The sequence below is a fragment of the Setaria italica genome, chromosome VIII (assembly GCF_000263155.2).
Source record: "Setaria italica strain Yugu1 chromosome VIII, Setaria_italica_v2.0, whole genome shotgun sequence".
Lineage (NCBI taxonomy): Eukaryota > Viridiplantae > Streptophyta > Magnoliopsida > Poales > Poaceae > Setaria > Setaria italica.
The window spans coordinates 5568486-5580370 of NC_028457.1; the positions used below are offsets into that span (position 1 = coordinate 5568486).

General features: G+C 43.8%; 1 long non-coding RNA gene across 1 annotated transcript; it reads left to right on the forward strand.

Annotated features, from left to right (window-relative positions):
• The first annotated feature begins 8755 nt into the window (after positions 1-8755).
• Positions 8756-9434, forward strand: LOC101759023. The gene is made up of 2 exons (XR_215637.3): positions 8756-9024; positions 9109-9434. It is a non-coding gene; the product is annotated as an uncharacterized LOC101759023 (long non-coding RNA).
• The last annotated feature ends 2451 nt before the right edge of the window (positions 9435-11885 follow it).

An 11885-nucleotide genomic window follows, 5' to 3' on the forward strand; every position in this document is an offset into this window, starting at 1 on the left:
GTAATCAATAAAGGGAGTTGTCTAGTCTACATCAATCATCATAACCTCCCGATCTGGTGCGGTAGGACCTTGATCAATGGTTGTTGATGGTGCCGGCTCCATTATGGATGGCTTGTGTAGCTCATGGATGAAAACCCGTACTGGAACTTGAGCGCGAGTAGATCCGGGCTTTGATAGGACATCCGCGGCAACGTTTTTGCCGCGGACTACATGATGGAACTCCAAACCAGAGAATTTGTTCTCTAGATTGCGTACTTCTAGGTAGTACGCATCCATGTTTTCCTTGTGACGATCTCACTCATCGTTGACTTGATTGATCACCACCAGTGAGTCGTCGTAGGCCAACAATCGCTTGATTCCTAGCGAGACTGCCAAGAGGAGCCCATGTAGAAGCGCTTCATATTTAGGTTTGTTGTTGGACACTTCCCAAAAGATTTGTAGGACATACTTGAGTTGTTCACCTTTGGGAGATATCAAGAGTACTCCTGCACCGACGCCTTTGAGCTTGAGTGATTCATCAAAGTACATGACCCAATGCTCTGGACGCTCCGCTCCATGAAATCAACTAGTGCTTGGGACTTGATTGCAGTCCTCGACTTGAATTCCAAGGACAATGCTCCGAGTTCTACCGCCCACTTACATATTCTGTCTTTTGCATCCTGATTGTGGAGGATTTCTTCGAGAGGGAAATCTGTGACGATGGAGATCTTGTGTTCCTGAAAGTAGTGTCATAACTTCCGTGAGGTAAGCAGTATTGCGTACAACAGCTTTTAGACTGGTGGATATCTGGTCTTGGAATCTAACAGCACCACGCTGATGAACTAGATGAGCCTTTGTACTTTGAATACATGGCCTAGTTCTGGTCTTTCAACCACGATCGCCGTATTGACGATATGAGTAGTTGCGGTGATGTAAAGTAGCAAGTCTTCGTTAGGGTTGCGCCGTGAGGACCAGTGGCTTTGATAGAAAGTCCTTCAATTGTTGTAGGGCTTGATCTAGCTCCTCGGTCCACTGCAACTTGTCTTTCAACAAGCTCACAATAGCAAGGCCTCATTCACATACCCATCGGCTCAATGACGTCATCAAGCTCCTGTGAGATGTGGATGATACCCAGTTGATGCATCAGCTCTCAATAGTAGCGTACTGACGTCAAGGGCCCGACGGCTAGCAGTATGAGGGGCAAGGGTAAAGATCTATCAGACCTAGCATATATAAAGCAAGTAAAACATGTAAGATCTAACCAGCCGATACGATCAGATAACTGGTGAACGTTTAAACAACGTCAAGTAGCCGATGAAGATAACCTAACCAGATCTAAGTTGTTCAATAACTGTAAGCGCTTGATAGAACTAAGAGATCGATACGATGTAACTTAATAAAACCAAACAAATAACTATGAGCAACCATCAAAGACAAGCAAAATATTGGACAAAGCCTAAAAAGTTCTACTTGCAATCTAAGATAATTTGATAACTAGCCACACAACCGAATATTTGAATATAAGACTTAACTTAGAAAGTTTTGATAGAGGTCGTAATGACCGGGTGACGGTACTTACAAGCTCGCCTGAGATCGAAGCCAATGCAGCCGTGCGCGCAAGAAGGAACTCGTCGAAACTACCAAACACAAGAAGTGCTATCTTTTGATGGTAAATATTTAAAGTAGGATCTTTTAATGATATATATGTAAATCAAATGTTGGTTCTTTTGATGGTAAGGATTCAATTTAGACGTGCAAAAAATATACGCTAGTTATACTAGTTAGAAGACACGCTACCATTGCAACTAGGGGCACTATTTTTTAAGAATGTAGCATGTTGCACCTTCAATTGCTACTAGGATAATAACCTAGTTATAACTACACTAGAAAAGCCATGCACACGCCAGTGCAATTGCAACTGGGGACCATAACCTAGTTACAACTGGAGCAGCTGCACCTTCTTGCATCCTCCAATAGCAACTAAGACAATAACATAGTTATAAAATACACTAAAAACCCATGCACACCGTCGTAATTGCAACTGGTTGCTTGCTCGTTGCAGCTAGGAGAATAACCTAGTTACAACTACACTAGACACTTATTGCAACTAGGACACACCACCATAATTCAATTGGGACATAATCTAGTTACAATTGGAGCAATGGCAACCTTTCATGTCCTTCAATTGCAACTAAGACAATAACATAGTTACAAAAGTACACTAAAAACCCATGCCACGCCGTCGCAATGCAACCGGTCGTTTCCTCATGTTGCAACTAAAGCAATAACCTAGTTACAACTGCACTAGAAACTGGTTGCATGTAGGACAAACCACCATGATTGCAACTGGGACAATAATCTAGTTACAACTGGAGTAGTTGCAACTTGTCGTGTCCTTTAGTTGTAACTAAAACAATAACATAGTTACAAAATACACTAAAAATCCATGCACACATCATCGCAGTTGTAACTAGTTGCTTCCTCGATGTTAAAACTACCAATAACCTAGTTACAACTACATTAGAAACTAGTTGCAACTAGGACACCATCATAATTGCAGCCGGGACAATAATCTAGTTACAACTGGATCAGTTGCAACTTGCTGCTTCCTCCAGTTGCAACTAGGATATTGCAACTAGGATAATAACGTAATTACAACTATATTAATGAAGCAAGGCACACGCCATTACAATTGCACCTGGGGCATTAATCTAGCTGCAAATGGACTAGTTGCAACTGTGCCACATCATGAACCAATTGCAACTAGAGCATCTGGTTGCAACCATGGCAATTGATCTAATTAAAGTGCTACCCATAGCATATTATTATAGTAGGTAATTAGTCTGTGTCATAATTAAAAAAACCAAAAGCCATTTAAAAATCATGGGTGCTACAATAAGTTTCTTATAGCTGCAATTCGAAAAACAAAATAAAAAACCATTTAAAACATTTTATCCCGTAGCAAATGAGGCAATAGCATGTTAATAAAACGTGCTGAACTGTCTTGCTAAAACAAATGTCATACCTATGACAAATTTAGATATGCTAGAACGGTGATTTCTACTCCTTTTTACGTCAATTAAAAGATTATAAAAAATTCATTGGTAGTACGTAGAAGAAGGCGTGGTGGGTCTTACATCGGCATATAAAAATCTATCAAACAAATCAACACTAATCTAAGCACTTCCATATTTGCTGTCCAAACAAGTACTCCCTCCATACTGGTATTAGGAGTCGTTCTGGCGTTTGGATGGAAACGAGTAAAAGAAGTCGTTCTGGCGTGGTTAGGCAAAATTTGACGCTGCTGCCCCTCCGCTTGGGCTCCAGCGCCGCTATTAACGCGCCGTTCGCCTCCCACGACTCGCTGCCGTGTTAATCGCTATTAATAGCGCCGCATGCCGCTCGCGTCGTCCACTCGCCTGCTTGCCTCTTGCCTCGTCTACTCGCTGCTCACACTCGCTGCTAGATGCGCGTACGCTCGCCACTCGCCCAAGTCATGGAGTCCAAGCCGGCATCCGAGGAGATCGTCGCGCCGGAGGAGATCGCGCCGGCGTCCGAGGAGATCGTCGCGCTGGAGTCCGAGGAGATCGCCGCGCCGGAGTCGGAGGAGATCGTGCCTGAGTCGGAGGAGATCATCACGCCGGAGTCCGAGGAGATCATTGCGCAGGAGTCGGAGGAGATCGTGCCTGAGTCGGAGGTAGATACCATCCCCTCACCGGAGTTGCAGGAGCTCGCGCCAGACTCGGCGATGGTGCCGGATTCTTTGCTGCCGGGCGCTTTTATTTGCCACCGCTGTCAAGTCGTTCATGAAAACCGCGAAGCATGGGATTGTGTGCACAGCGCTATCCATGCTCTCGCTGTGGTCTCAAGCACGCAGACTACATGATCTTCGCCGTTATTCATGGCTTCTACGAATTCGAGTGTGAGTTTTTCATTCCAGATGTCGACAATATCGTGTTCGATGGCGATCAAATCGTGCTGCCTCCAGACGTGCTCAAGACGGTCAAAGAGGAGGCTAAGGAGAGGCGCGAGCGTAAGCTCGCTTCCAAGAAGGCTATGGAGGACGCCAAAGCAGCGGTAAGATCATTAACATTGAATTCTAATTAACTGATAATTAACAAGATTTGTCTCCATTACTAAAACTAACAACCATCAATCTACTTGTTTCATGCAGCAAGAGTAGCCTCGGCTTCATCCAGTAAAGATGGATCACAAGGGATACAAGATGGCAGCCGACCTTGTCTTTCCAATGTTCCTTTTTTCATGTGAGGTATCTTGAAGTTGTTACAACCTTTCTTCTTCATAGCTTCCACGAAAACACCTTGTAGTGTTAGAAACATTCGGTTTGCAAGGCGTGGTGAGTACTCCATGAATACCTACATAACAAGTGTGAACAATTGTTGTGGAAGTTTAATTCGGTTTGCAAATTGTTGTGGAAGAAAACATCGAAACATTTGTGAACAATTGTTGAGCAAATTACCTCTTGCGGCTGGAAGTAGAACCTCCATTGTTTTTTCTTTCTTCTCATATTGAATTGCTTGTATAGCTCGAAAAAAACCCAAGTTGAGAATGTTAAAATCTGGAGAGTTTGGTGGCTGACATATTAGGCGAATATCAAATCCTCCTAGCTTAGCGGCCTCACAAAATTGTGGGTCATCCAATTTCAAGTGAGAAGGTGCATTGTCCTGTTGAATGAATATTGATCTACCCACATCTTCTCTTGGCCACTTAGCTCTAATGGCAGGCAACACTTTGTTGATCATAAAACCTCTAATCACTTCTCTAGTGATCGAAGTTATGGGCTTCATAACCAAGTCTCCACGGACACGGCCTGTCCTCTCATTACCTCTTTGAGCCGCTTCATACTGAACAAGTGGAAAACAACCAATCCTACCATCAAAAATACAATTCCCATCCCTAAACCTTGGCCGAGCGCAAACACACAAGAACATGAGCCTAGGGATGTAGTTCTTATTCTTACAAGTCCGATGGGGTTCATCTTCTTCGGGTAGCAAATAATATCTTTCAGATTTTTGATGTAGGTAGAACCATTTCTCATCAATGAACACAAAGTCATACAACTCCTTAAACCTTGGATCATCAAGCAACTCCCTATTAACCATGTCAACACACCATTGTAACCTAGACTTCTTGTTAGCTTGAGTGAGATATGGTTTGATGCTACTAGAGTGGCGCCTAATCAATCCTAGTTTCAAATACCTTTGAACCCTCCATTTGCTCATGTTTAGTTTGGCGCACACATCCTCTATAGTCATTCTTTCCTTTAGAGGAATGTTTCGCAATGCTTCCAAATCAAAAGGTATTGCTTTACGTCCAACTCTACCCTTCTTTAGACTACAAACCACAACCGGAACACCGCTTCTAAGTTGTGTTTTACCTCGGTTCCAAACACGCTGAGTTGTCCGTATATGAATGTCAAATTGAGCAGCAACAAATGCAGTGTCTTCCTTGTGTAGTGTACCATCGTTGCTTCTAGCTAACAAAGCTTGGTAAACTCGTTTTCGGAGAGCTTCAGTCATTTCCTTCCTTCGGTGGGGTAATCCTCCATGAACTGCTTCCACGTTGGGGTTCTGGACAGCATGTTCTATTACAAGAAAAAAGAATCACATTCATAGCTCTAATTATAGGGAAAAACCTTATTCACGGCATGTTTATACTACTTATTCACGGCATGTTCTAATTATAGGGAAAAAACAAACACTTTCATGCATGATCTAGTAGAATAATGTGATTGTGACAAAAAAAATTACCAGCAAGATTTTGTACAAAGTCCAAATCAACTGCAAGGAACTCATCTACTGGTAAGTTTAAATCCAGTACTGTAAAAAAAACAATAATGAGAACCGAAATAATATGAACAAGCAACGAACGGATAGATCGAAGCGATGCATTTACCGTCGTCTTGTTGCTCTTGGAGATCAAACATGCCGCCGTCGGCATCATTAGCGCCGTCGTATTCTGGCTCGTCAAAATCAAGCACGTCATTGGGGTTGGGGCTGTCATCTTCTTATGCCGGAAAGTTGAGATCACCTCACGTTAATGCTGTGAATATAAAAAAAGGAAAGAAAAAATGAGCAAGAATGAGCACGTTACCATTGTTGTTGTGGTCCTCCAGTATAGGCTCGTTGAGATTGAAGGGATGATTGCTGTTGTCATCTTCCTCCATACGAATGTTCAAATCGAAGCCATGGAGGACATGAGCCATCACGCCGTACAGATTGCTGTGGAAGGAGCAGGTAGAAAGCTAGAGAAGAAGCTAAGCCATGTCACTGGGGGTTCGAACACTTGACCACCAGCCTCGGGAACGGGAGTGCTCACCACTTGGTCTATGAAGAATTGTTGTATAAGGGACACCCGCAGCGCTATTTAATAAGGGCAAAGAAGGAAAACTTCCCCTTAACTAATTATTCTTGGTAAGCGCAATCATATCTTAAACGACTTCTAATACTAGTACGGAGGGAGTACAGAGTATCCATTGGTTATTGCCTGTACCCTTGGCCACATTGAAGCTTCGTGGATGAGCGTTGATTTGTTTGCTGTAATCCTGGCTTAGTGGCTTGCATGTAGGCCACCTGTATACACGTGTCCACCGGCAGACCCATGGAAAAGTCCAAGCACGGCAAGTCGGCAACGCGTTTCGTCCAGGGTCGGCCCCTCACTCCCAACAACCAACGCCCACCGCAGCAGCATTGAAGGATGATGCAGGACCGGCAGAGGTGGGCCCCAAACGCAGGAAGAACGCATCAGCGGGAGGCTCGGAAGCCGCAACGGAGAGGCAAGGCAAACGGCTGCCGGAGCGTGGCCTTCCTGTCGTCGAGCCGAATCGGAGCCGCCGAAGACCGTGCGCCGCCGTGGCGGCGTAGGAGCCCTCCACTGAGAAGAAAACGGCCGAGGCGGGACGGAAGAAGCTGTCGACGACGCACAGCGGGAGGTCGGTGATAGAGACGGACGATCAGTGGCGAGGCGAGGGTTGAGCGGCTGGAGGTGGCCGTGTCGTGGAGCGAGCCCAGGAGGAGCGACCCTTGTGAGCTTTGTCTATGGAACTCAGTGCATTTTGTACTTGTGCACCTCGGTGCAAAATATATATATATATATATATATGCATGTATACATATATATATATATGATAAGATTAAAATGCACTCAGGTGCATTTTGTATAGTAAATGCACAGACCTCATCCTACTAGTAGTGGCCGTTCTCCTTCTGATTTCTCTGTAAATTTTACTCATAGAGGCTAACTCGGCAGCTCACCACCAACGCCTGGCGAGCCAACCAACCTTAGGCCCTTTGTCTAAGCCTAGTATCTTTCCAGAAAAACTTCAACTTGAACCCTGAATCCATAACCTTAAGGTCGTCTAAGACTCTCATAAGATAGAGAAAAACCCCACAATAGAGCATCACCGGATGTCAGAGACAGAAAATGGTTGAAGTTGGAGTGGAAATCGAACAAGCCTTGGAGCAAGGGAACATTTCTCAGCCAACCAAACATATCTAAATCAAATTACTGTCCATGCCCGGCATGCACAGGTGCCTGCCATGCATTGTTGCTCCATTGTAATAACCATTATTATCCATCCATGTTCCAGCGCATGTGTGCACTGTGCAGACACCAAGCATCGAGATTATGTACTAGTAAGGTACCAAGAACGCGAAGCACGCGGGGGAGGCTGCTCCACTCGACATGCACAGGTGGGGCACGGCACCCCTCGTCTCCTTCAGGCAGAGGATAAGTGATGATGTACGCTGATCGATCAACAGACCACGACGGAACCAGCAATAATAGTTTCAGCCTGCTTCACAATAATTAATATATCCTGTATCCTCCGAGGACCCCTTCCCTTAATCTTGGCCTATTGCATCCAATAATGATACGTGTGTTCATCCAATTTACGGCGCCTTTGGCGGGGGTTCGACCCAGCTCCGGCCTCTCCACCTTCGGTACTCCATGGGAAACCATTCCTTTGGAACGAAGGAAGCTTGGACAGTATAACGAATAAAGTTTCATATATCCATTGATTTCACGTGAAATAAAATATCCTGTCAGAACCAATGGTTTCACTGAAGCTCGAGGCAGCGAGCGAAAGGGTGAGAGAGGATAACGCTTACTGTGTGTCACCATCGCATGCACCATGGATGACCAACGCGCAGCTGAGATGAAACGGCGGACCTAAACAGGTCTTCGCTATTTTTGCAGGTGCTCGACCAGGCCAGTTCTTTGGGCCAACCTATCATTCACGAGTTGAACATACGGTGGCTGTAGAAATGTTCTATTTTTTTTAACAATACCAGCTGGTTCCTCCGTTTTTATTCCACCAATACAAGCACCACCTTGTAAGATTTCCTATGTTTTTTTTCCTTTCGTCTGTTTTCTTACTATTGCTCTTTCATGCATTTTTTTCCATTCCTATATTTTGCATTGATTTGTTCCAAATAGGTCTACATGAACACAAAATGAACTAGGGGACAGAAAAAGCCAGTGAAGCCAGTTTTGAGCTTCACCAGCTACTTGCTACGTAAAGTGTGCTATAGTCGCAGAAAAGCTGGATTAGAGGTGGCCGAAACCATGCCAAAGAGCTAGGTCCCAAGCTGATGGCAACACACCAGATGACTAGCCTGCTTTTTTGTAATAATGATATTGAGCAATACAGTACTGCATGGCTAACCTGCTTTACAATAATTGTCATTTTATAATAATGGTCATCACGAGAGATGCACATTGCATACACCGGTCCATCCCTATAAATAGCCAAGCCTTTCAGCCATCTTGGGCACCTCCTCTCAGGGCCTCGTCTCACCATTAGACATCTCGTTCCCAGTTATAATTTGCGAGGTTAGATCAGGCTGCGCCATGGCGTCCGCTACTGCTGTCAAGATCGCCGCCATCTTCATGCTGGTGCTGACCATGGGCCACCTGATGGCCGAAGCATCACCGCAGCCTCGGCGCCTGCTTGCAGAAACGGAGCATGCTGGGGTGTCTGGGAATGGGAATCCTGGCCTCCCAGGCGATGCTAGCGTCATGCAGGTCCTCGAACCCGCCCTAGCTTCTGTTGTTGCCTGCAAACCAGGGTGCTTAATCTTTATGCCTGCTCCTGTATGTATCTGCTAGATCCTCTTCCTGGCTCAACGGAACTTCAGGGAAATGGCTGTGTGACGTCGGCCAAAGAATAAATTGGCTGAACATAATATACCCCGGGTAGTGTAGCTTGGGCTTTTGTTCAGCGTCTGGTACTAGTTATATTTTGTTTGCTCATGTGGCTTTGCTTCTGGTTGCATATTGGCTTTCCTATCGCTCTATGTTGCAGCTATGGTTTCTGCCAGGTGTGTGTTAATGCGGTTTGTAAGCGGTGCTTGTTCCTACCTTCTGTTTTCAATAAAAGAAGTCGGAGTCTCCCTCCGACTCTTGTTATCAGTCAAGAAAAATGAGTTGGATCATATCTGCATCTTTTTTGTATGTATCTTTGGGCTGCTTCAGCTGGAAGTTTAACGCAAGTATGTGTATCAGGATGATCGTTGGAATTAAAACGAAATGATAATGGGTGGCTGCTAGAAATGGAATGAGCATATGTATAATGAAAGAACCATGATTGCAAAAAGTGCCATATGAGAACCAAAAACTTAGATCGAATACAATGATTTTTTGACTGAGTATACATTATGCTATTTCAATGATCATATTTAAACGGTGCACAAGGTTTTGTCCATGAGAACTCAGCCCACTCTGCTATTTCATTGATCCTGGTGGTTACAATTGGGAAACTACAATAAACAAAAAGAAAAATCAACAGACATGTAGCCAATCGATCATCCCGTGTGCAGGTAACCAGCATGCATATTGCAATCTGCAAAAGAGCTAAGCATTATTAGTATATGCAGGTTAAAGACAGCCCATATACATTGCGGAAGATCATTAACAATGGATTGGCATGTTTGTTGCAGCAAGCCCCAGACATGATATTTATTTCAAGATTATTTAACCAATTGAAAATTAAAAATACTGTCAATATTTTGTCACCCACCGATACAATTGCAAGTACAAGCTTTGTATGAAATACAAATTTTGGATCTTGTCAAGATAGGAAACCATATAGCTCCAAAAGAGTAGAGTATATTCATATAGCAAAAGATCTTTAGGTCTGGTCACAGAAAACTATCTTTCTCTGCTAGCATGAAATCAACCAAACAACCAAAATAGTAGTTTAGAATCGCCTAGTTTAGAATCTCAAGCCAACTGACACAAATTTGTGAACTGAACAATAACAATCTTGGCAAGGTAACTTTAATCTCTGTATAACTGAAAGCTGCAGCATTTAGATCAATTGTGCATTGGTTTAATCCATCCAAACATATAGCTAATCATGCATATTAGCAGCTTCTCTATTAAATGTTCGTTGACTGCAACATTTGCCAGCAGGAGAATCACTTTGTTTCCGTATGCTGAATATGAATTCATTTAGAAACGTGTCATGGGGTTGCTTAATTTGAGTTCCTTTCATCCACACGTCAGCCATGATCGATGTACCCACATCATATCCAATGGGTAGTTGATTAATTAGTTACCTGGATACCAGTGTTCCCGCGAACTGTTGCCTTGGCCATTACTCCTCCTGCTTGCTGCTGCAGCTCGCTCGCATCCTGGTATAGCAAAGTTCCAAATTCAATGGAGCATTTCAGAAAGAAATGGAAGAAATTCAGGAACAGGAACTCCTATTTGAGTACATACACATCTCGTCCTTGCTACTGGTCAGATATTTAACCCCGAAAAAAAAACAAAAAAAAAATGAATCTGCAATGTTGAGTATGGTCCTGACCAAACAATGTATCCACTGAACCACAGATATATATCCAGTCCAATGTCAGGACAAGCTGTGACAGTGGAACATGGGAAGGGAAATGTGATCTCTCCACTGTCTACAATTAACACATGAATTTGCAATTTGTGCAATGTGGCATCTAGTTTTCTAGTTACTAATAATGGCGTTTGTGGATGCCAAACACCCAGGGTATCATGTATAGTAATTATATATATTTTTACAGCATTGGCCGTAATGCAGAGAAGGTCAAGCTTGTTTGTCCTTTCCTGTTTGTGATGGTGCCATCTTGGAGTTGCAGGCAGATGACTAAAGTACAGTAATAAGGAGTCCTATTAAATGTAGACAATAAGGCATTTGATCCGGTGTTCAATGGTACTATCAGCTCATAAAAAATAATAAAAAAGCACTTCAAGCTAAAGCTTCAGGTTCAGGCACCAAAACAACTCTACTGATTTATCCAATTCATCGTATTACCATTCTATGTTTTTCTTTAGGCAGGGAACCTTCACTGGGCGTGTTTGGTGTCCTGGAGGACCCTAGCCTGGCTCGTACCAGCCAGCCAGGCTCCCCTGAGCCAGGTCGCGCGCATGCAAGGCCGATTTGTTTGGTTGAGCGCATGGAATGAGCCAGGCTCCGCGGATACGCTGTTTGGTTGACTGAATGTACTCGAAATTTGAAAGAATAGATGCAGGAATGGTGTTTGGTTAGTCGCATGCAATTGTATGAGGTTACCCCCTGCATGCAGTGGTAAGAATACCACTGCCTTGTTCAGCACAAGGAGGTAACCATAAGTACAATGACAGTTGCAAACATGATCGACATTACATCAACTTGTACAGCAAAAAAGCAATGATTACAAACTGAACAACTATAATTACATCTTTAACATTCCATAATTCCATCTTAGGAGGGTCATGTGAGTCTGTTGGCTTGACGTCTTTGTTTTGAAGACCGTAGAAGGCTGCAAATGCTTCATCACTTGACTTGTACTTCTTGTGGTAGGCTCCCTTGTAGCCACTGACCTGAGCATGGGCATCAACCCAATTGGAGTAAACTCCATGTTGTCGGCCAA